Source organism: Canis lupus, chromosome 11 (genome assembly GCF_003254725.2).
Source record: "Canis lupus dingo isolate Sandy chromosome 11, ASM325472v2, whole genome shotgun sequence".
Classification (NCBI taxonomy): domain Eukaryota; kingdom Metazoa; phylum Chordata; class Mammalia; order Carnivora; family Canidae; genus Canis; species Canis lupus.
In genome coordinates, this window is record NC_064253.1 from 30,124,566 (window position 1) to 30,151,201 (window position 26,636).

Consider the following 26,636-nt stretch of genomic DNA (forward strand, 5'->3'; position numbering starts at 1 on the left):
TTAATGATGTAAATTTTTTTTAAAGACATGAGAAGGGTATGTAATTGCAACACACCACAAAACCTACAGTGCTTCTCAGATAACAGAGAAATTGCTCCAATCGATTTTAGCATCCCATTAAGGCCAGCCAGCAAACCAGGGATGTATTGTCTGCAACAATGAAGCATTCCCCTGGAGACTTAGCTTGGTAGAATAAATAAAAAGGGGTAATTCCTTCTATTAATTCAGTTCACTCTAGCCATTGATAGGAATATAGAGTCTGATTCCTGAAAACTAACCCAGGACAAGGGTGGGAGTGGGTAGGAGGGAGGAGGGTCTACCATCACTAAGAAGAAGGTGGACCATGATATGAATTATCAATTTTATTGTATCATACAGTAATCCCTTTATCCATGGGGGATATATTTCAAGACCCTTACTGGATGCCTTGAAACGGTGCATAGTACCAAATCCTATATATACTATCTTTTTTCCTATGCACACTTGTTAGTCACAGTGAGAGATTAACAATAACTAATAATAAAATAGAACAATTATAACAAAAGTTCATAATAAAAGTTATGTGAATGTGGTTTCTCTCTTTCTCTTATTATACTGTACTCGACCTTCTTGTAATGTGAGATGATCAAATGCCTACATGATGAGATAAAGTGAGATGAATGATGCAGGCACTGTGACACAGTATTCAGTGACTATTCATCTTCTGACAATACCTCAGAAGAAGGATAATCTACTTCTGGATGAGAGTTGACTGCCAGTAACTGAAACTGTGAGTAATGGAAAATGTGGAAAGCAAAACCACAGATAAAGAGGGACTACTATATATCCTAGGGGAAACCAAAATTTCCTCTTCCAGTAACTAAAAAAGAAATACTGAGCAAATGGATGAAAACTTTCATTGTGATGTTCAAAACAGTTAAGATAAATACATAAGCATTAAATTTGGGGGCGGTGGGTAGAAAGAGATGGATGGGATGTGACCATCCTGAACTTGTCAGGACAATAATGATTCCCTAGTTTACAAATATTCCCCAGTAACATAGAGAAAAGTACATATGCATCTTTCAAACAATATGCTAAGTCTGCGTCCAAAAGTACTAAAACAGAGATCAAAGATGGCAGTGAAGTAGGAAGACCCTAGATTCCTCTCATCCCATGAATACAAGTAGGTACCTATCAAATCATCCTAAATATCTCAGAAATCAGCCTGAAGACTTACAAAAGAAACTCTACAACTAAAGGGAAAGAAGAGGCCATGCCAGAGAAGGTAGGAAGTGTGGAAACATGGTTTAGGGGAGAAGTGGATCACAGGGCCTAGGGAGGAAAGAGAGCCACACCCACAGAGAAGGCTGAGAGAGAGGAGCACACAGGGGAATGGCACAAGGCAAACAACCCCCCAAAGCCATTAGCTTGGGAAATGAGAAAGATTGAGTTTTGTGAGTTCTTGCAACCAGCAGCGCTAAGAGCCTGGAGTTTTAAAGGTCAGCGGGCTTGGCTGGGATAGAGCCCAGAGGGTTCCTGGAGAGAAGCTAGGCAAACAACCAGGGGGCAGATGGTGTGGAAACAGCCATCTGAAGGGCACCTGTGGCACACAGTGAAGAGATTATTCACTTATGTCAGAGAGCATCTCTGGGAGGCAATGTTCACAGAGATGTCTCCCCAGGAGAAAGGTCGCTGGCCAGTGCTATTTCCCTTCCTTATTTTTCGACATAAAGACAGAGCCACTGGCAGGAGGCAGCACAGCATGGACACTGGCTGACTAACTTGCTTACACCAAGACCCACTCCCCTGCACTCTGGCAGGACTGCACTTGCCTCAGTCCCAGCATGGCAGGTCCCTCGCCCAGAAAACCAGCACAAGCCCCAACCCACACCATATCTCCTGACCAGAGAGTTTCACAGGGCCTCAGGTCTGGTGGAAGTGGTGTCAAATCTCATTCCATAAGCAGACCAGAGTACATCTAGTTAGAACTGGCCACATTGAGGCCAGGGGCTCAACACTGTCTACAGCAGGCAAGAAGAGCCTCTGCAGATGACTGGATTGAAAGATAGAGTAGCCAAAATAGCAAAGAAGAGTGCATGCAGCACACAGCAGAGATACTCCCTGAAGTAGCAGGCCCAGGGCATTACATGACCTCTTACGCATAAGGCCATTAATTTCAGAAGCAGGAAACAAAATTGGTTTTATAAACACACAGAAGAAAGGAGAGACTTAGACCAAATGCCAAGATGAAGAATTCATCCCAAATGAAAAGAACAAGATATGGTCATGGCTAGAGATCTAAGTGAAACAGATATAAGTAACATGCCTGATGGAGAACTTAAAGCAACATTTGTAAGGATACCTTATGAGTTTGAAAAAAAAATAGAGGACATCATGGAGATCCTTACCGCAGATATAAAAAAAAGTTTTAAAAATATCAATCAGAGATGAATAATGCAATAATTGGAAACAGCCTTCATAACAATGAAAAGTAGGCTGAAAGAAGCAGAGGAACAAATCAGTGGCCCTCTTCTCCCTCTGCTCCCCTGGGACCCCATGTTCTCTCAAATATCTCCCTTTCTATTCTAAATGGCATGCTTGCTGGATAAAGTATTCCTGGCTGCTTGTTTTTCTTGTTGAGCATGCTAAATATATCATGCCAGCCCTTTCTAGCTTGTCAGGTCTCTGCAGAGAGGTCTGCTGTCATTCTGATATTTCTTCCCATATAAGTTAGGAATCTTTTGTCTTGAGCTGCTTTTAGAATTGTCTATCTTTAAAATTTGCAAGTTTCACTATTATATGTAAGGGTTTTGGTCAGTTTTTGTTGATTTTTGGGAGGTCCTCTCCATTTCTTGGATATGAATCCCTGTTTCCTTCTCCAGATTAGCGAAGTTCTCAGCTATGATATGTTCAAATATACTTTGTGGTTCTCTCTCTCTCTCTCTCTGCATCTTCTGGAATCCTAATAAGAAGAATATTATTCCTTTTCAAGCTATCATTTTCTTTTTCAAAGCCTTTCCTCGTGGGTTCATAATTGTTTTTTTCTCTTTTTTCCTCAGCTTCCTTCCTTTCCATCAACTTGTCTTCTTTAAAAAAATTTTTTTTTACAACTTGTCTTCTATGTCACTCACTCTCTCTTCTCTTCTACCTCATTAACCTTAGCAGTTAAAGCATCCAGTTTAGACTGCATCTCAGTTAAAGCATTTTTAATTTCATCTTAATTAGATCTCAATTCTGCAGTAAAAGAATCTCTAGAGTCCTTTATGCTTTTTCCAGAGCCACCAGTAATTTTATAATTGTACTTCTGAATTGTATCTCTGACATGCTACTTAAATCTATATCTAGTAGATCTGTGTCAGAGACTATTACTTCCAATTCTTTCTTTTATAGTGAATTCTTTCTTCTAGTAATTTTGTCCAGTACAGAGTGCTTGTATGAGCGAGCAGAGTCAAAAATATCAATCACAGCCTAGGTAAAATATACCCTAGACAATTCCAAAGAGGTCAGAGACCAGAAAATAAAAGAAAAAAAGGAAAACAGAACAGAACAAAACAAAAAGACTATGAAAGTGAAAAACAAATATAAAAAAATAATAAAAGAATTTTTTTAAAAGGGGGTAGGGCAGAAGTGATGGTGGAGGGAGAATATGGTCTCCCTAAGGGGACCTGGAGGGTGATCCTCTTGGTTCTGAGTGTATTTTGTTCTGTATGTTAGAAGGTGCTAAATTCCAAATTTATATAAGCCAGCAAAACTTATAGAGAGACCCAACATCAACCACAAAACCAGAAACAAGATAAAAGAGGGGGACAGAATGAGAAAGAAGAAAGAATATAATCTCACAGAATGGACCAACATGGTGTCCACTTGGTTCTGAGTGTATTTTGGTCCATATGTTAGAAGGTACTAAGTTCTACCATTATAAAACAAAACAAGACAAAACAAAAACAAAAACAAATAACTTATATATCTACCAAAATTACATACATTTAAAGGAATCTAAAATTAAGAATATATCTTAGACATGTAATTGTAGAAATATGAAAGTCAAAAAGGAAAAAGCTTTAAAATGAAGAGTTCGTAAAATATTGTAGTTAAGGCAGGAAAAGAGAAAAAATATTGGGAATTTTTAAACCTGAAAGATAAACGAATCATAAGGAAAAAAATATCAAGTTCCATATATTATTTTCCCTCAGTCCTGGAACTTTGCAATGCTGCTTGGTCAGTAAACTTGCCCTTCCTTTGTTCTTCCTATAGATCTTCTGGGGGAGGGGCCTGCTGTACTGATTCTCAAGTGTCGGTGCCTGGGTGGAGATGCCCCGCCCATCACCAGGTGTCCAAGCTCAGTGTGAAGCTATTTGTCCTGTGAGGCCTTTGTTCCCTGTATGGCCATGCCTTTCCCGGATGAAAGGTAAAAAGAAAAGAAAAATGGTGGCAGCCAGATCTCCAGCTCTAGAGCCAAGAGTTCCCCTTGAGTACAGAGCTGCAGTCTCTCAGTGCACACTGGTCTAGGTCCTCCTGGGCGTGAGGCCACCGATCTGTACAAATGCAGGGCACTCAGCGGCAGGAGAGTTTTCGCCGTTTTGAACCCTCCCCAGTTTGGCATGTCCCTGAGAGAATGGAGGATGGTCAGCTTTGTCCAATAACGCACCCTGGGAGCAAAAGCCCTGTGCTTCTAGACTTGTGCAGAAGTCTAGTTGGATAGACTTGAAAGTGGGATAGCCCACTTTCTTCAGTTGCTGGGCTCTGGGGTAGAGAGGTCTGGTGCTGGCCTGTCTACTCTGTGCAGTTCTCCCAGATTGCCCCAGGATAGTTGTGGTTTTCCAGCCTTTATCCTGATTGGACCCCAGTTTGTGGTGAGCTTTCTCCTGGGTGCCCCTATTCTTACTGTGTCTCTGGGAATATTGAGACTTCACTGTCCATTCTGTGATTCTGCCTTATTTCCCCACTGAGCACTTTTTAATCAGGGAAGACTCTTTCAGGCACAAATTTCTGAAATTCCCAATTGTCCACTGCCCTGCTTTCCTGCAGCAGCCTTCCACGGCTCCCTCCCCCACCGTTTATCTTCTGATATATTCCCTTCATTCCTCTTCTCCGCCTTCCTACCTTTTCAAAAGTCATCACTTTTCTCTCTGTAGCACTCCACCTGTTCTTTCTTTACATTTCATGTTGAATTCATAGGTGTTCAGGATGTTTTGAAAGTTATCTAGACAGCTTTATGGGACCAGATGAATTGAGGACCCCTACTCTTCTTCCATCTTGCCTTCCTCTTCCTTCTCTTAAGTAAATAAATATTTTTTTAAAGCAAAGAAAAAAAATCTTAAAAGCAGCAAGACAAAAGAAGCCAGTAAATGACAAGGGAAACTTATAAGGCTAGCAGGAGAATTTTCAATAGAAACTCTGCAAGCCAGAAGAGAGTGGCATGATATATTCAAAGTACTAACGGAAAAATATGCTGCCCAGAATACTTTATCCAACAAGGCTGTCATTCAGAATAGAAGGAGAGATAAGAAGTTTCCCAGACAGAAACTAAAGGTGTTCATGACCACTTAACCAGCCCTGGAATGTTAAAGAGGACTCTTTGAGAGCAAAGGAGAGACCAAAAGTGACAAACACAAGAAAGCATCAGAGAAAATGTCCAGAAACAATGACACAAGTAATAAAACGGCAATAAAAACATGTCTATCAATAACTACTTTGAATGTAAAAGGACTAAGCCCTCCAATCAAAAGACATTGGTCATCAGAAAAACAAAACAAGCAAAGAAACAAACAAAAAAAAGATCCATCTATGTGCTATCTAAAAGAGATTGATTTTAGACATAAAAACACCTGCAGATTGATAGTGAGGGAGTGAAGAAACATTTATCACCCAAATGGATGTCAAATGAAAGTCAGAGTAGCAATATTTTATATTGAACAAACTAGACTTTTTTTGGTCTTCTATTGTTTTTATTCTGCTTTGGTATCAGGGTAATATTGGTCTCATAGAATGATTTCTAATGTGTTCCCTCTATTCCATTATATATAAAATTTTGAGAAGGATTATCATTATTTTTCTTTTTAATGTTTGGTGTAATACACCAGTGAAACCATGTGGTCTTGGGCTTTTATGTGATGGAAGATTTTTGATTCCTAACTCAACTTCCAGTCTTGTTATTGGTCTAAGAAGATTTCCTACTTCTTGGATTCAAGATTCAAAATCCAATTGTGGTAACTTGTGCATTTTTAGTAATTATCTGGTTTTTTCTGAGTTATCTGATTTGTTAGTATATAATTGTTATAGTAATCTGTTATTACGCTATATATTTCTATAAATCTGTTGAATCGTTTTCTCTTCCATTTCTCATTTTGGTTTCTGAGTCTTCTCTCTCTTTCTCTCTCTCTCTCTCTCTCTCTCTCTCTCTCTTTCGGTCTCTTAGTTAATGAAGTTAAAACATTGCCAACTTTATTTTTTTGGAAAAAATGGTCTTAACTCTCAATGTTATGTTATTGTTTAGTCTGGTCTCCATTTATTTCTGATTCTTCCCTGTTATTCCCTTCCTCTACTAAATCTCAGCTAAGTTTTTTTCTTTTTCTAGTTCCTTGTGGTTTAAATATTATTTACACTTCTTTTTGTTAATACAAGCATTTATAACATAAATTTCACTCTAAAATCTGCTTTTGCTTCATCTCATTGTTTTTGGAATATTGTGTTTTCTCTTACTTTTGTTTTGAGACATATTTTGATTTACTGTTTGATTTCTTATTTTTTCCATTGCTTATGCAGTAGTGTAGATATTTAATATTTACATTGTAGATTTCCCAGCTTTGTTTTATTTTTGATTGTTATTTTCCAATCCATTGTGGTTGGAAAATATACTTGGTATGATTTCAGTCTTCTTAAATTTGTAATATTTGTTATGTCTCTTTTTATGTGATTTAACCAGGAATTCTTCTGTGTGTACTTGAAGAAAATGTGAATTATATTTTTCATGGATAGAATGTTTTATATATATCTTTTAGAACTATGTACATTGAAGTGTGTTTTGAGTAAAGAAAAACGTTACTGTTAAAAAACAATAAACAATGACTTTAACTGAGAGTGCTCATTTAAAATAAAGCATATCAGAGGGGAAATGGACAGGGGGAGGGGTGAAATAGGTGACAGGGATTAGGAGTACACTTATCTTGATGAGCACTAAGTAATGATGTATAGAATTGTTGAACCACCATATTGTACACGTGAAACTAATATAACACTGTATGTTAACTATACTGGAATTAAAATTAAAAAGTTAAAAAAAAGGAAATTGCTAAGAAAAAGGTGCTAAAACACAATCAATGCAAACATACGTCATATGTTCCATTCAATTCAAAAGGATTAGAGAAATATATATATATATATATATATATATATATATATATATAAATCACAGCATGTGGAAACAGCTATGGTACTTAATTCTTTTCTCACTGATTTTATCACATAATGGAAATTTTTGAACATTATACCTGCCATGGTTATTGGAAAATGATAAATAATGACCCTGCAAAGATATAAGCATATGCATCATGGGCAAGAAATGCTAAGGATTAATGAAATAAAATTAAAGAGATTGGAGTTTATAGTAAAAATATAATGAACTTAATGATAAAACACTATGGCATTAGCTTTTACTTAGGGATGAATTATCTTTTTGTCTGTGTTTTAGACTACAATAATTTTATTTCCCTTAATGAATTTAGTTTCCACTGAAGTGTTTCAAAATGGTTTGAAAATACATTTTACATTTTTTCTTACTTCCTGTGACATTCCTCGTGTCCAGAGGTAGAATTAACAAGACTTCATGGGTGATATAAGAGTGGTGAGAGAGAAATCCAAGATATTTTTCAGGTTTCTTTTTGGGAAACTGGGTAGATGGTATTTCTTTTCATAGAAATGAGAAAGAAAAAAGTAAGTTTGTGGAAAAATATTGTGAGTTCAATTTTAATATATTGGAATTTGAGAAGCTAATGTGCTATCAAATACATTTGCTGATATGATTCTCAAGAATGAGATCTTAAGAGGACATATTGATTTGAGTGTCACTAGATATAAATAATCTCTGATGCTACAAGAGTAGATGAGTTCAAGCATGAAAGCTATGGACTGAAAAGAGGAAACATAAGTTATTGAGTGAATATTAACTCTTAAAAGACATATCTGGAAAAAGGAAAGACTTACAGCAAAGAAAAGAATTAATGAGGGCCTGGTGATGGGTAAGGAAGGAGGAAGTCACTATGGGAGGTCTACCCAATTAGAAAAATTCCAAATAAGAAAATCTTGGAAGTCTGAGAAGTGAGTCCCTATGTCATAAACACTGCACATGGTTTATTCAGAGACAAATCAACCACTTTGTTAGACCCACACCATATTTCATCTTAACACTTGGATTCTGTGATTTGTGATTTTTTACTAGGAATTTTGAGTACCAAGTTGCTTTAAAATTCACTCTGGGTAGGTAGCAAATTAATCCCCCCCCCCATTTTCTTTCAGCATCTAACAATTCAGACACCTTTATGAAGTGGTTGACTGCTCAGAACACAGAACAGGAAAAATTCAATTCAAAATGAGGTAGCAAAACTGCTGTGCTTTCTTTGTCTCTAGATCAAGTCATAAAGAAATACTAGAGCCTAAGTATAGAGAACCTAATGCCAGGTAATAATTTGTTTGTTTTCATTTTTTAGACAAGCTAGATTACATGTACTATAACTTGGAGAGGCATTACTTGATCTCCCAAATATCCTTGAATTTAAAGGAATTATCTATCAGATGGGAGTCCTATGAAGAAAGCCAAAATAGATAAGTCATTTGAGATTTGCTGAGTTGGGTCAGATAAACCTTATATTCTTTCTTTCTCTTTCTTTCTTTCTTTCTTTCTTTCTTTCTTTCTTTCTTTCTTTCTTTCTTTCTTTCTTTCTTTCTTTCTTTCTTTTTCTTTCTTTCTTTCTTTCATTTCTTTCTTCTTTCTTTCTTTCTTTCTTTCTTTCTTCTTTCTTTCTTTCTTTCTTTCTTTCCTTTCTTCTTTCTTTCTTTCTTTCTTTCTTTCTTTCTTTCTCTTCTTTCCTTTTATTTATTTTTTTTTAAATGAGAGTTTACTAAACCGTTGCATTAAAGGAATGATGTAGACCCAATACATCTGTATCTCAGCAAGGTATTTGACATGAGATTTTCAAAGATAAGACGTAGAGAATTGATTCCTGGATAACAGAGCATTTAAATGGATTCCTTAAACCTGTTCAGCAGTGTTAGGCTCTTAAATTAGAAGAGGGCTCAAATAAATGGAATCAGCAATTATGAAGGCTTTTATATTAAAGATTTAATGAAAGCTAGCTAGTCTGTAAATCCTGATTTTGTCCCTGAATAGCTCACCTCCTCCCTGCCTGTTTCAGGTTTGAGTGAAGGCTTGACATCAGTTAAATATGAAGTCCTATTCTAAAGGATAGGTATGAAAAAAAATAAAGGATAGGTATGGGGAGCTCTTGATTTATACACAACAGTCAAAGGAAGTTACATGGTACATTGTGAAGAGCAACTCCTATGGGGTTTTTGGTTTACACAGGCAGAAACCATATGGGTCAAATGATTTCACTCTGACCGTTTAATATTTCCCCCATTTCATTGTATAGTATCTGGTGGCTCACCACTGGGGACCCTATTGAGAAAAAAAATGGCAAGGATATGTATGACTAACGAATTCTATCATACAGTGATGATAAATGGTGTGAATCTAATTTTGCCAAAATAACAACTTGACAAGATATCTTTGGAGGTATTCCATATGACACAAGGTATTGTTCCTTGCTATTTACTTGGCTGTTTGATTCTCTATAACAGTCCGTCTGAATTATTTCAGTCCCTAAGCTTTCCAGAAGAGTAATGTTTTTAAAAATTTTTTTTTCCAGAAGAGTAATATTGATAAGATCACTGGATATGACTCTAAGCCACTTCAAACTCTTGATCCAACCAATCCTATCTACATCATCCCCATGCATACACACATTTGTGTGTATAAATGTATAAACACACTCACTGACTTGCAGTATATCACATAGCTGTCCAATCTATGCTTAAAATGAGGTTTGTTAGTCTTTGAGTATCCATACAACTTTGGGGATATATGGAAATAGGAGACAGCAGAGGATTTCTCGAACAAGGGTTCCCAAAGTTCCACTAGAATACCTATAGAGAAAAGCTATATACAGAGAGAGAATATATACATTGTCACTCTATCTTTTAAAATTTCTTTTATGAGCATTTCATATTTTTACTATTATTTGTCCATCTATAATAATAGTGATAAATTTACATAGTTTATAAATAATGTGCATAGATTTGAGCATATATTTAACATTAACTGATGGATTTTTCCATCAAAAATATTTGAAGATCATAGCTCCAAAGCATGTGAGGGCATGAGAAATAGTTCAAAAACAGTAGGTTAAAAGAATTGAAAAAGTTCAAATTAATTAACTGTGATCTAAATGTAACACATAAATTCAAACCTGAGTATAACATATAAAATAAATTATGATGTTTTAAGGAGTGAGTGTGTGTGTGTATGTGTAAGACAGAGAAAGAAAAAGGTTAGTTGGATAGTTGAAGGGAGGGTTGTTTAGAAACATGAAACTGGACACATTAATACCACTTGTAGATACAAAAAATAATAATAAATTGAAGTAAAAAGACATGTATTTGGTTTTATGGCATAAACAACATAAGAACTATTTAACTTTAAAATTGCATTTCAGGGATCCCTGGGTGGTGCAGCGGTTTGGCGCCTGCCTTTGGCCCAGGGCGCGATCCTGGAAACCCCGGATCGAATCCCACGTCAGGCTCCCGGTGCATGGAGCCTGCTTCTCCCTCTGTCTATGTCTCTGCCTCTCTCTCTCTCTCTCTCTCTATGTGACTATCATAAATAAATAAAATTAAAAAAAAAATTTTTAAATTGCATTTCAACATGCAAAATAACTATTATATATTACCAAAATTGATAGAATTTATTTGCTTTTTTTAATTTTTTTAGAATTTATTACATTTTATTGGGTTACAGCCTCAGACTTATTCATGGATGCTCATTCAACTATTGCTTGTGGACCATGATGTCAACTAATAAAATACCTTTAAAAATTATCCATAGGGGCACCTGGGTGGCTAAGTCACTTAGGTGGGTAAGCATCTGTCTTTGGTTCAGCTCATGATCTCAGGTCCTAGGATAGAGCCGGTGTTGGGCTCCTTGCTCAGTAGGAAGTCTGCTTCTTCCTCTCCCTCTGCCCCCCACCTCACTTGTGCGTTCTCTCTCTCTCTCTCTCAAATGAATAAATAAATTGTAAAAATAAGATTAAAATAATAAAGATTATCTATAAGTAATACCACCACCACCATTTTAGAACTTGAAAAAATTACTAGTTTCCATTCTCTACGTAATTTTAATTTACAACTATAGGTTTTGATAGTACTCCTATTAGAAGATTAATTAAAAACAAAACAAAATCCTGATGTAACAAATTTTATTTGAAAAAAAAAAGTCTCTATTTAGCTAAGCAAAGATGTTAATATGTCTTTAGTCATCCTTGTTCTGTATTACAATCAAGTCTTGTAAAAAGAGCAATAAGAATGAGTGAGACTTACCAATATACAGCCTTTCCCTACAAGATGATTAATGGCTGGAGGATGAAAAGTGTCAAACCCCTCAGGACTTCCCTAAAAGGAAAAGAAAAAGGGAAGGGAATTCACATTTTTGGTAACTATTTGATGCTGGCGAGATAAATCTAAGTCAGCTGATGAGATAAAAAATGGAAAGCAATAATAGACACCTTATAGATTAATGAAACTGACTAATTAATGCTAAGAAATAATACCATCAAAAGGGTATCCTTGGTATAAAGTATTGTAACCCATTACATTTAAAGAATGGATATAATTCCTAAGTTTTTCTCTGATGATATAATAATCAGGCTATAGGATATTAATTTGATTAACCACAAACCCATTTTCTTTCCTTGAAATGACAATTTACCTTATTAAAACATATTTTTTTCAATTTTTATATGGTCTTTAAATCTGTTTTTTCTTTTTTATGTTGCATAAGAAAATGAGCCACTCACAACTTTTTTCTGTTATGTTACTTGTTATTCAGATATGTATTCTCATAGATTCAGAAAACACCATCTATCAAATTATACTTATAAGCTATAGAACTCTTGTCCCACATCCAAGTGCCTGTTGGACTCTAGAACAGTTAACAACTTCAAATTAACAGCACAGCACTAAACAAAATATTTGAGGCCATAACTATAATAAACTATAATGTACATAAAAACCCTTTAATATATCAGGATAGAAAATATGCAAGTCCATAGCTGAATATTGACCAGATAAGTGAAGCTCAAAGAAAAGTCATATATAGTTAATATGTCACCTAATATCACATATTTAACAACATAAAATTGAATTCGGTAACAAAGATCAGGTGGTTCCATCAGCTGTTTAATGATTATGTGGTAATTTGCTACTGAGATCTAAAGAGAAATCTGCAAAATTTCTGCCATTTACTGACCACAGAGAAGTGGGCATTTAGAGTTCATCATGATTTCTCACATCTGATCCAAATGTCCCCTCCTACACACACTGAAGCGTCTCTTCCTAGAATGTCCCCTTACTACCTATTCAAACATTATTCATTCTTTCCAAACCACTCTAAACTCACCTCATCAATGGAGGCTTAATTTTTTTGCATTCAGAGGCTTGTTCCAATACTAATACATATTCCATCATATATTTTTCACATACATGCCTTCTTTCCTCACCTAAGTGTTTAGTTTATTAGAACAGAAATCATGCTCTACATTTCTGTGTGTATTCAGAAAGTCAGATTCTAGTAGAATCCTAACCACTCAGCATGGAAAAAAAATATATATGTTTTCATTACTTAGTAATTGGTGAGTCTTTCTACATGCACTATACCTGAAGTGGTTAATCTCAAAAATTCCATTGAGAGATCAAGAAATGACTTTAGGTTTTGAAGAGAGGAACTGCTAGTCTGTCTTGTTTGACAAACACTTCTTGCTCAGGACTAAAGAAACAATATCAGAATTATTTTATTTTCTACATGCCTTTAGTGGATAATGTTAAAATCTTACAAGGTATTGCTATAACCTTCTGCTAAACTTTCAAAGAATTTAGGATCTAAAAAACCTAATCAAAATAACATTGAGTTGTTATGTGCCAGATGTGTGCCTCATCTATACGTATATATGTGTGTGTATATATATTATGTTGATAATTTCTTTTCATATGTAAATACAAACTAATAAGGGAGAAACTACTGTTAATTTCCCTTCTTTTCAGATGAGGAACCTGAAACAGAAAAATATTGAGTTACTTCCCCAAAGCCTGCTAGTCAGTAAATGGTAAAGATGGGATTTAAATGCAAGCAGTGGCTCAGAGCCTTTCATATTAACTTCAATAATATGCTACCTTGTCTACAAGTCACAAATGCTAGATAAATGAGAAGAGAATGCCAGAAGGAAGGAATGAGATAGTTCAGTGTCAAAATGTGAAGCTGACATTTTTAAAAAGCCAGTAGCAATTCCTAAAGCATCTACTTTTCACACCCCTCCCCCCATACCCCGGGGAGTCTTAGAATCAATGTTTTCAGGTAAATGAGTCAAAAAGTTATAGAACTTTAATCTTGATATAGAAATGTATTTAAAAGTTTAGAAAAAATAAACTTTCTTAGATATTTCATGGGCACTCAACATTATCAAACGTCTTTTATATTATAATTTAAACTGTGCAATTTAAAGTAAGATTTAAAATAGCTTTTAAATTTGATCTGTACTTTTACCTCTCTGTTCTTGAACAACTTAAGCATTTTTATATTACCATTAACAAATAGAGCATATGTAAGAGCTGAGTATAATTTTGAGCTTTTAGTGCTACAAATTTCACATTTCCCTAAAGGAGTCCTTTTCCCTAAAGCATGCACATTTCATAGAATAAAGTAATATTTAATAATGGTAGTGTTCAAAATTATGCATGAAGATACTCTTACTCTTTCTTTCTAGAAGCTGATTAACAAGTTATTATGTCTTATAAAAAACATTTTCCTGAGATTTATAGTATGCACTTAACTGTGAGGTAGATATCTTTGACAGAATCCTCCTGTTTAAAGATAAGGAAAAATGGGTCTCAAGCATGTTGAATCACTGTCCAATGTTACTCAAGTTGTTCTTAGAAGAGCTTGGGTTTTTTCCTTTGTCCTTTGAAACCAGGTTTCATGTTGTTTCTTTTTGTTGTATTTCTTTTGTGTACCATTGTCATCATTTTCTTACACTTCATATTGGCTTTTACTTTTCACAGAAAAAGTGAATAACAGACTCTCTCTCTCACACACACACAAAATCAAGTATGTTGTTCAAAAATATGCCATTTGTGTTTAAGCCATAATTTACATAAGATCTGCCATTATAAATTTAGAAGCTCACGAACTATTCCTTGTGTGCACTAATCATTTTTTTAAAAAAATTCTGTGAGCATCAGTGTTACAAATTAAATCCTATCTGATGGTCACTAATTTTAAATCTTAGAACACTAAGGATGATTTTAAAATATGTTATAAACAGAGGTGCCTGTGTGGCTCAGTCATTTAGGCATCTGACTCTCCATCTCAGCTCAGGTCATAATCTCATGTCATGAGACTGAGCCCCGGGTCAGGCTGCACACTCAGAAGGGGGTCTACTTGGGCTTCTCTTCCTTTCCTCTCTTTCTCTCTCAAATAAAATTTCTTAAAAAATCTTTTAAAAATTGTTATGTACACCAATAGTTAAGGAGACCCATAATATTGTGAAAGGGGAAAATATATAAAGTAAGCCTTCTATGAAATAAATTATAGAGATGAGGGAATTTCTGAGGGTTATAAAGGTACACAATAATAAAAAATATGTGCACTTCTTTTGAAGGTTCTTTAGTCTCTAGTAATAATTCTGTGAACAGAAATGAAAGATACATTGCTTAATAAAATATATGTGTAATGAAAAGACAAATATAATGTTTCCATAAAAGACTGTAAAATATAATCAAGAAAGCAACTGGCCTCATCCACAGGAAAAGCTAAAAACAGCTCTATATTTCAGTGAAATTCTTTCTAATATAATACTCAGTATTATTCAGCCTCTACTCCTCCCTCTAAATCATTTCTTCAGTCTCACTATAAGCCCCCGTGCCTGAGTCCTCCAAGTGTAGCTCAGTATCCTCCCTTTTTCCTCCTACCCTTCCAGGTTGGCCTCAGGTCAATGTCTTCATACACCCTCTCACCAAAACCCTCGTTACCTGGCCTTCCTGCATTCTCAAAATCACTAGACTAGCACAACTATCCTTTTCTTCCATTCTAGACCTTCTTTCTCCTAACACTGACAATCTGAAATTCTTACAAACAAAATGCCTGATTAATGCTTTCTTTATTAAGAATAATGTACTTTGTCCAAAAATTTGGGTTGGAAAAGGATTAGTGAGTTTATAGCAGCATGATGACATACTTCTGACAATTAACTGTAGAGCTTTGCCCAAGAATCAGAAAGCCTAGATCTTCATTTGTCTGTATTTAAAAGGTAAGAGGAGATGCATGCCCACCTAAATTGTGGGGTGGAATATGCTTTACCAATGATAATTTCAGATTATTTTTTTTTAGACTTATTTATTTATTTATTTGAGAGAGAGAGAGAGAGAGAGGGGGGCAAGGAGCAGAGGGAGAAGGAGAGAGACACATAAGCAGATTCCCCAGTGAGCATGGAGGTGGACTCGGGGCTTGATATCACGATCCTTAGATCACTACCCAAGCCGAAACCAAGAGCTGGACAATTATCAGACTGTGCCACCCAGGTACCTCCCCCCTTTTAAAAGATGTATTTACTTTTTTGAGACAGAGTGATCATTTCAGATTCTTGCTAGCATGTAATCTAAAATAAACTACACTGTTAGATATTCGTAAATGGCAGCTGGCAGCACACCCACTGCTACTCACATTGCGTATCTTCCAAAAATATCCAGAAATAGATATTTTAAAAACATGATAATTTACTAATTCTTTTGATAAGAACCAGAGGAGGATAGGGCCAGCAGTGTACATATTAGTGACATCTCTGCTTTCTAAGACAAATGTGCATCACTTTCCTTGACGCTGTGAGTCCCAAATGGTATCTGATTGATAGCAAGATGATAACTGCAATGTTATCACCATGCCTAACTCACTGATGTTTCTGACTGACAGGTGTAGCTAACAGTTCTAAGGCTCATTTCTTTGCTGAACACCAATGTTATCACCATTTAGGCATCACAGCAGATGATACCCCATTGTAAAATGAGTCAACCATATAGATATCGAATAGCAGCAGAAGATAGTTATGTATGTTTAAGAAATGTGACCAGGATTCCATGAACCATACAAATTTTTTGAAATAGGAAATTGATATATTTACTTTATAATTAGTAGATAATTTAATTAAGATAAGTTTCCCATGGGAATAGACTAATAATATTTGAAAGAGCAACAATTTTTGCTGTGTTGGAAAGTGTGCTAATTATCTTACATACAGAAAGATAATTTGTTTAAAAAAGATGTTTTGTTTTGTTAAACTGCAACTGTAGTAGCTAAAAAATAATTACACTGAAAAGGACTCTAAAGACTGCTCCAATATCTCAAAAGAAAAAGAAAGCAAACAAATGAAACACTTGTAAACTTCATACCCTATATAACTATAACTCTTCTCCATTCTCTTCTCTGTTGTGCCCTCGCAAAACAAATGGTTTACCTTTACTAACTCTACTTCCAAATGTTCTCTTCAGAGAAGGAAGGTGGGAGGATGGGGTGACTGGGTGAAAGGCACCAAGGAGGGCACTTGATGTGATGAGCACTGGGTATTATACTATATGTTGGCAAACTGAATTTAAATTAAAAAAAAAAAAAAAAGGTGGGCATTCCGGATGGCTCAGCGGTTTAGTGCCGCTTTCCACCCGGGGTGTGATCCTGAAGACCCAGGATCGAGTCCCACTTGGGGCTCCCTGCATGGAGCCTGCTTCTCTGCCTGCGTCTCTGCCTCTCTCTCTCTCTCTCTCTCTGTCTGTCTGTCTCTCATGAATAATAAATAAATAAAATATTTAAAAATAAAATAAATAAATAAATAATTTTTAAAAAGGAGAAGAAAAAAAATGTTCTCTTCATACATTAAACATTTACTTAGATATTCCTGGCACTGACTGCTATATCTGAAGTTGAAAATTCTAATACAGATTTAAATTTCAGTTATTTTACCTGTGTTTTTTAAAAATATTTTATTTATTTATTTATGAGAGACACAGGGGGAGAGAGAGAGAGAGAGAGAGGCAGAGACACAGGCAGAGGGAGAAGCAGGCTTCATGCAGGAAGCCCTACAGGGCACTTGATTCCAGAATCCCGGGATCACACCCTGAGCCAAAGGCAGACGTCCAACCACTGAGCCACGCACTGAGCCTACCTGTTATTTAACATTTAACATTTGGTTCTGCCACTACTATTACCATTACCATCTTAAAATTTCTCTCCTGAATTCTATGACATTGTTTTCCTCTAGCTTTCTTCCGATCACTCTGATTATTCCTTCTTCATTATGTGTTCTATCATGTTTCCTCAATATTTCACCTTCTACACTTTGCATTTCTTATTTTATACTATCTCTTACAATGACTTCATACAAAGCCATGTTTCAAAAATAGCCTATTACTGATAAATCCAAATGTATAGCCTCCAAACATGTATCAAATTTAAATTTATATACAAATGTGACAAAGAGATTCCAAATTCAATGTGTAAAATTTTCAATCACCTTTCTTTCATCTGCTCCTGCATTCTCTATCTCAGTGAATAATAACAATAGATAACATTTATTCTAAGTCTGACACTTGTAACACCTTATTTAGGTACTCTACAAACACATAAGAAAAATATTAATATCATCATTTTGAAAATGAGACTGATACACAAAGAAGTAAAGCTACTCACATCAATACACGCAACTGATAAAAACCGAGCTAGAATCTGAACAGACTGTCTACACACTTAACCATTACACCTTTAAAGATACATGCCCACTTGCAGAAGTCAGACTGGAAACCATTGAGATTTTACTTTTATTCACCAGAAACAACTGTCTTCTCTCAGTTTACTGATTATGGGTAAAATATACTTATCTCATCTCTTTCCTCTTCTCCATTCCTATGGCTCTGATTTTAATTTAGATCTTCACTTCTCATCTAGATTGTTTTAATAATTATGGCTCTTTATATCAGCTCTTACTCTGATGATAAACTTTAATTTCTGATCTTGCCTCCCAACACTTTTTTTTTAAAGATTTTATTTATTTATTCATGACAGACATAGAGAAGAGAGGTAGAGACACAGTCCAAGGGAGAAGCAGGCTTCATACAAGGAATCTTATGTGGGACTCGATCCCAGAACTCCAGGATCACACCCTGAGCCAAAAGCAGATTCTCAACCACTGAGCAACCCAGGCATCCTGACTCCCAACTCTTTGTTCTACTATTATTTAAGATCAGTCTAGATAACTAGAAAAAAAAAAGTGTGACTATGAAAAAAGATGATCTAAATTACCACTGTGATTTTCAACAGTTTAAGACATATGCATAGATTTCATGGGGGCAAAACTCTTCCCACCTCCATAACTTGGTCTCCTAATATAAGAAATAAAATTTCTAACCATCAAAAATGAGATTAATAATTACAAATTGAAAATCTATAAAAATTATGAATAAAAGTCACCCTTCTATTTATATGTTGACAATTTAAAGCTCTCTTTTGCATCACATACAATAAATGCAAAGACTATGACTTTTCTCTCATGTAAAATGCAAGGCATGCAAATTGTCCATGTCCCCATAGCCAATTATTTTCATGGTATGGCAAAGTAAACCTATGAGAAAGAAGGGTCCATATGAGTTTTAGCTACCAAAATGTAAAATTTACAAGTCTTTAGCATCTGAATATGTTTATACAGAAATGAAATAGAAAACTTGGGAAGAGTTGCAGAAGTAAGCTGGATTACTCTCGTGAATTCAGGAACATTCTATTTCAATTTCCACCTAGAAGAATCTTTCCTCACATAAAAAATACATGAACTAAAACTCTTCATTAAAATGTCATTTCTAGGGCAGCCTGGGTGGCTCAGTGGTTTAGCGCCGCCCTCAGCTCTGGGCCTGATCCTGGGGACCCGAGATCAATTCCGCCTCAGGCTCCCTGTATGGACCCTGCTTCTCCCTCTGCCTATGTCCTGCCTCTTTCTCTGTTTCTCATGAGTAAATAAATAAATAAAATCTTTAAAAAAATAAAATGTCATTTCTATCTGTGTCCAAAGAAAGTCACTAAATTTCAAGGGCTTTCAGTTTTCTTATCTGGGGAAAAAATAAAGTGTGAGGTGGGGAACATTTCACTACATGAATTTTAAGATCTTTTTCTGCTTGGCATTGCAATTTGGGTAGATTTCTCAAATTGTATAAAACTGCCTTGGTATCATCATGTGAATTAATGCAGAGGACAAAATCTGAATAATCAAAAAAGCAATATTATGTCTGTTGGAGAACAAAGAGTATGAGACAATTGTGATTTAAAATTTGAACTTCACAATTTGGATTATTTTAATTTTGAAGGAAAACAACCAGAAGCTTTAATGATACTCTTTTAAATTATCTTTAGTTGAAGTGTACAAATTCAGAATCACAGAAGTACACACATTGTTTTCAGGAATGAATGGGTTTGTTTCAAAGTGAATATAAATTTGAAGCAGAAAAAGTGAAAGCAGCAACCTCAATGTTTGGAAAAACTCTATCTGGAAAAATAAGCTCAAACTAGAGAAAGAAGTGAGATGAACAAGCATTTTTGGTTCAAATGATCAATAAAAACGCATGCACTGATGAAAAGTTTCTGACCCAAGAACTCAAAAGTATCCCTATTTTGTTGCAAGTCTGATGCCTTTGAATTAAGAGCACTCACACAGTTTTTACATTCTGAATGTAGCTTTGAATAAAAAGCCATCTAGCACTTTCAACAATTGGTCAAAACACATTAGATACATCTAATAGGGAGTCCTAAGAGCAGATGTGCTTCTACCCAAACCACACACTGAGAATTCCAATCAAACAGGCATCCAAATCACTACAACCTAATTGCCACTACCCTGAATGTGGGTTGCAAGCACTGCTGACCTGCCCTTGTTTTTCCCAAATAAAAATTACTGATCCTCTCAATTTAGCAGACTGCCCAAGCTGTTGGGAGATCCAGCAGCAGGGTCTTTAGCAACCAGAGGCTACAAATTGGTTTCTGCAGGCTTATTTATGGGGCTGATACAGTTTACTTCTTTCTGAATCAGTGGCAAAGATGGCTTAAGTATTTTCTTCCCTAGCAAAGAAAGGTTCTTTCAAAAATGTGATTTAAAAAAAATGAGATAATGAAAAAAAATGAAAGAATTTAGCAAAAATGTAAATGCAAAATTAAATTGAGCACTGGTACACCTCACTGTTAAAGCCATTTAAACAAATTGAAATGTATTCTTGCATCTCGGTTTCACACAAAGTGCAATATGCACTATTTTAAAATTAGATAATCTGCTTAAAAGCTATTACTGTAAAACTCCACCTTCTTGCTAACCAAATTTACTGTAATATGGGTGAGATTGTTTTTCTTTTACAATTTCTATTTGTTTTTTTGATGGGAATGATAAATTTAAAAATGTTTTTCATTTATTTAATGTAAATGCATTTTCATGCTTTTGAAAAATAAGGATTCAAAAAACATAAATTTCCCTAAAAAATGCATGATATATATATATATATAATATATTTAAACAAATTGCAAGAACACATTATGTCACTATTGAAAGAAAGTAGTTTTTAAAGTAACTGTTGTAAACAATACTTTGTTTTTTCATGTCCAGAAACCAAAAATTGTAGTTTGAGAAATACATAGTTGTATCTTGAGACAATTTGAAATTATGCGAAAGACAGACTATCATTGGACAGTTTAAATTTTAACTTTGTACTAGAAATAAAATAGAAATGTGAAATTCAATGGATTTGAATTCTAGTGAAGTCAGTCTTCTTTTTTTTTAAGTGTCTAATTCCAGTTAGTTAACATGCAGTGTTATATAGTTTCAAAGTGATTCAACACCTCCATACATCACTTGGTGCTCATCACAAGTGCACTCCTTAATCTCCATCACCCATTTACCCCACCTCACCTCCCCTCTGGTAACCATCAGTTTAGTTTCTCTCTTTTTCTCTCTTTTTTCCCTCTTTGCTTTGTTTCTCAAATTCCACATATGAGTGAAATCATATAGTATTTGTCTTTCTCTGATTTATTTTGTTTTATTAGCACCATACTTGCTAGCTCCATAAATATTGTTGCAAATGGCAATATCCCATTATTCTTTGGCTGAATAATATCATATGTATAGAGAGATTTTATATAAAATTACATCTTTTTTATCCATTCATCAACTGTTAGATACTTGTTCTGCTTCCATATCTTGGTGATTGTAAGTAATGTGGTTATAAACATGAGGGTGCATGTAGCTCTTCGAATTGGTGTTTTTGTGTTCTTTTGTATTCCTTGGGTAAAAATCCAGTAGTGTGATTGCTTGATCATAGGTTAGTTCTATTTTTGAGTTTCTGAGGAACCTCCATACTGTTTTCAGTTTGTATTCCCACAAACAGTTCAAGAGGGTTCCCCTTTCTCCACATCCTTGTCAACACCTGTTGTTTCTTGTGTTGATGATTTTAGCCATTCTGATAGGTATGAGGTGATACTCACTGTAGTTTTGATATGCATTTCCCTGATGGTAAATGATGATGATGAACACCCTTTCATGTGTCTGTTAGCCATCCATCTGGATGTCTTCTGCCCAGGTTTAATTGATTTATTTGTTTTTGGGAGGGAAGTATTGAGTTGTATCACTTCTTTATATTTTTTTGAATACTCGTACCCTGAATCAGATATGTCATTTACAAATATCTTCTGCCATTCAGTAGATTTCATTTAGTTTATTGGTTGTTTCCTTTGCTGTGCAGAAGCTTATTATTTTGGTGTAGTCCCAGTAGTCTGTTTTTGCTTTTGCTTCCCTTACTTTGGGAGAAATATCTAGAAAAAAGGTGCTATGGCTGATATCAAAGAGATTACTGCCTGTGTTCTCTTCTAGGATTGTTATGGTTTCAAGTCTCACATTTAAGTTTTTTATACATTTTGAATTTATTTTTGAGTGTGGTGTAAGAAATAATAAATCGCCCAGTGTCATTCTTTTGCATGTTACTGTCCAGTTTTTCAGCACCATTTGTTGAAGAGACTGTCCTTTCCCATTGGATACTCTTTCCTGCTTGGTTGAAGATGAACTAGCCATATAGTTGTGGATTTATTTCTCGTTTTTCTATTGTGTTCCGTTGATCTATGTGCCTATTTTTGTGCCAGTACCACACTGTTTTGATTATTATAGCTTTGTAATTTTTTTTTTTTTTTTTTTTTTATTTTTATTTTTTTTTTTTTTTATTGGTGTTCAATTTACTAACATACAGAATAATACCCAGTGCCCGTCACCCATTCACTCCCACCCCCCGCCCTCCTCCCCTTCTACCACCCCTAGTTCGTTTCCCAGAGTTAGCAGTCTTTACGTTCTGTCTCCCTTTCTGATATTTCCCACACATTTCTTCTCCCTTCCCTTATATTCCCTTTCACTATTATTTATATTCCCCAAATGAATGAGAACATATAATGTTTGTCCTTCTCCGACTGACTTACTTCACTCAGCATAATACCCTCCAGTTCCATCCACGTTGAAGCAAATGGTGGGTATTTGTCATTTCTAATAGCTGAGTAATATTCCATTGTATACATAAACCACATCTTCTTTATCCATTCATCTTTCGTTGGACACCGAGGCTCCTTCCACAGTTTGGCTATAGTGGATAGCTTTGTAATATAACTTGAAATCCAGAACGTGTTTCCCCCAGCTTTGCTTTTTATTTTTCAAGATTGCTTTGGCTATCCAGTCTTTTGTGGTTCCATAGAAATTTTAGAATTATTTGTTCTAGCTCTGTGAAAAATGCTGTTGGTATTTTGATGCAGATTGCATTAAATGTATAGATTGTAAAAAAATTAAAATAATGTGTAAACCCCTTTGGGGAGTATAGACATTTTAACAATATTTGTTTTTCCATTCCATGAGCGTGGAATTTCTTTCTATTTCTTCTGTCATCTATTTTTTTGAATACTGTTTTATAGTTTTCAGAATACAGGTCTTTCACCTCTTCAGCAAGATTTATTCCTAGGTATCTTATTATTTTCTGGTGCATTGTAAATGGAATTGTTTTCTGAATTTCTGCTTCTGCTGTTTCATTATTGGTGTAGAGAAATGCAACAGATTTCTGCACATTGATTGTGTGTCCTATGAATTTACTAAATTTATTCTTCAGTTTCAGCAGTGTTTTCACAGAGTCTTTTGGGTTTTCTATATATAGTACCCTGTCATCTGCAAAATAGTGAAAGTTTTACTGTTTTTTTACTGACCTGGATGTCTTTTGTTTTCTTTTGTTTTCTGATTGCTGTGGCTAGGACTTCTGGTGCTATGTTGAATAAAAGTGGTGAGAGCAGATATTCTTGTCTTGTTACTGACTTTAGGGGAAGAGCTCTTAGTTTTTTTTTTTTTTTTCTTCCATTGAAGCTGATACTAGCTGTGGATTTTTCAAATATGGCCTTTATTATGTTGAGATGTGTTCCCTTAAAACCTACTTGGTTGAGGGCTTTTATCATGAATAGATGTTCTTCTTTGTCAAATGCTTTTTCTGCATCTATTGAAATAATCATATGATTCTTATCCTTTCTCTTATTGATGTGATGTACCATGCTGATTGCTTTGCAGATATAGAACAACTGTCACAACCCAGGAACAAATCCCTCTTGATTGTGGTGAATGATTTTTTTTTAAAAATATATTGTTGAATTCAGTTTGCCATTATTGAGGATTTTTGCATATATGTTCATCAGGGATCTCAGCCAGTATTTCTCTTTTTTAGTGGTGTTTTTATCCAGTTTTGGTATCAGGATAATACTGGCCTCATAGAGTGAATTTGCCAAGTTTCCTCTCCTTTTCTATTTTTTTGGAATAGTTTGAGAAGAATTGGTGTTGACTCTTCTTTAAATTTTTGATAGGATTTGCTTGTGAAGCCATCTGGTCCTGGATTTTCGTTTGTTGGAGTTTTTTTTTATTGCTGATTCAATTTCTTTGCTTGTTATTGGTCTGTTCAAATTTCCTATTTCTTCCTGTTTCAGTTTTGGTAGTTTATGTGTTTCTAGGAATTAATCCATTTCTTCTAGGTTGTCCTATTTGTTGGCATACAGTTTTTCAAAATATTCTCATATAATTTTTTGTATTTCTGTGGTGTTGATTGTTATTTTTCATCTCTATTTATGGTTTTACTTTTTTGAATCCTTTCTTTTATTATTTCCTTGATGGCTCTGACTAGAGGTTTATAAATTTTATTGATTTTTTCAAAGAGCCAGTTCCTGGTTTCATTAATGTGTTCTATTGCTTTTTTGTAGTTTCTATATCATTTATTTCTGTTCTAATCTTTATTATTTTCTTCCTTTGGCTGGTTTTAGGTTTTGTTTGTTTTTCTTGCAGGGCTGAGTTAGTGGTCATGAAATCCTTTAGTTTTTGTTTATCTGGGAAACTCTTTATCTCTCCTATTCTGAATGACAGCCTTGCTAGGTAGAGTATTCTTGGCTGCAGATTTTTCCCATTCAGCACCTTGAATATATCATTCCACTTTCTCCTGGCCTGCAGAATTTCTGTTGAAAAATCCCCTATAACCTTATGAGTTTTCCCTTGGCATTTATGGATTTCTTTTGTCTTGCTGATTTTAAGATTTTTTTTCTTTATCAATATTATTTTCCCAGTTTAATTACAATATGTCTTGGTGTTGGCCTGCTTTTGTTAATTTTGATAGACGTTCTTTGTATGTCCTGGATCTGAATAGGTGTTTCCTTCCCCAAATTAGGGACGTTTTCAGCTATTCTTTCTTTAGATAAATTTTCTGTCCCCTTTTCTCTCTCTTCTCCTGGGACTCCTTAACACAAAGGTCATTATGCTCGATGCCTATCTTATTGTTTGAGCTCCCTAAATCTATTCTCATTTTGCTTTTTTTTTCTCTCTCTCTCTCTCTTCTGTTCAGCTTGATTACTTTCCATAATTCTGTATTCTAGGTCACTAATTCATTCCTCTGCTTCTTCCAGCCTACTGTTCATTCCATCAAGAGTATTCTTCATTTTATTTATTGAGCCCTTTATCTCTGCTATGTTATTCCTTATCTCTGTATTAAGGGTCTCACTTTTCTGTCTTCTACTCTCTTTAAGGACTATGACCCAGCTATCCCTTGCCCTTGGGCTTGCCCACTGCTGAGTCAGCTGACTTTAAAGCTCTGGGCTTCAAACCCCACTGGCTTTAAACACTCATAGAATTGCAGATCCCTGGGTGGCGCAGCGGTTTGGAGCCTGCCTTTGGTCCAGTGCGTGATCCTGGAGTCCCGGGGTTGAGTCCCACATCAAGCTCCCTGCATGGAGCCTGCTTCTCCCTCTGCCTGTGTCTCTGCCCCTCTCTCTGTGTGTGTCTCTCATGAATGAATAAAATCTTAAAAAAAAAAAAAACTCATGGAATTCAGCCTATCTGGTTTTTAAAGCCAAGTGTTATGAGAATTATTCTTTCCTGATTGAAATCCCTAGAATCATGGCTTCTTTCTCTGCCCTCTCCATTCACGTTGCTCCCTTCCTCCTTCCAGCAGACTCTCACTGCCTTTCTGACCTTCCTAACCTTTCAAATGCACTTTCTTCTCCTTCTGCAGTTATGGAGCTTGTTCTGCCAGTCTTCAGACTGCTTTCTGGTTTATTAACTTGTATGCAGATGAAATCTAGTTGTAAACAGGAGAAGGGGTGAGCTTAGAGTCCTCCTACTCTGCCAACTTTCCAAGTTCCCTAGAAAAGTCAGTCTTAAAAGAAACAGATTTCTATGGGCACCTTAGTAGAGTAAGTAACTCTTGATCTTGGGGTCATGAGTTCAAGCCCCACATTGGGGACAGAGCTTACCTAAGAAAAATAAACATAACCCATTCACTGTAGTCAATCTTTAGCGGGGAGGGGAAGGACCATTTCAAAAAAAGAAAAAAGAAAAAGTTTTCTAGTTCTTAGCTATAAATTTTTTTTCTCAATAGATCAACACTCTTTTTTTTAGGAACCTAAGATTAAAAATAGGTCTATAAAAATAAGCATATTATATTTTGGAGCAATTATTTCAAGCACATTATTTGATGCTGTCTAAAACTGAGGGCTGGGGAAGGAACAAAAGCATTCCCAATTGTATTGTCACATTTGAGGCTTTACAGGATTCACTAAAAGATTCAATATGAAGAAGAAACATAGCTTTTAAAATATCTTAGCATCTGGGTATCACCTATACAACAATACCACGGATTGGTTTAATTTTGTAAAGCACTATACTTTCTGAGCATGATCAAATGCATGAAATGATTAAGCATTTTTAAAAAAATAC

General features: G+C 35.3%; 1 protein-coding gene across 35 annotated transcripts in view; it reads right to left on the bottom strand.

Moving 5' to 3' along the window:
• Positions 1-26,636, bottom strand: part of PTPRD (protein tyrosine phosphatase receptor type D) — a 2,185,700-nt gene that overhangs the window by 1,607,349 nt on the left and 551,715 nt on the right. For all 35 annotated transcript variants that reach the window (XM_049116106.1, XM_049116100.1, XM_049116099.1 and 32 more), the window contains one exon: positions 11,632-11,703. The gene's annotated coding sequence lies outside the window, so the exon portion shown is untranslated. The remainder of the gene's footprint in view (positions 1-11,631; positions 11,704-26,636) is intronic.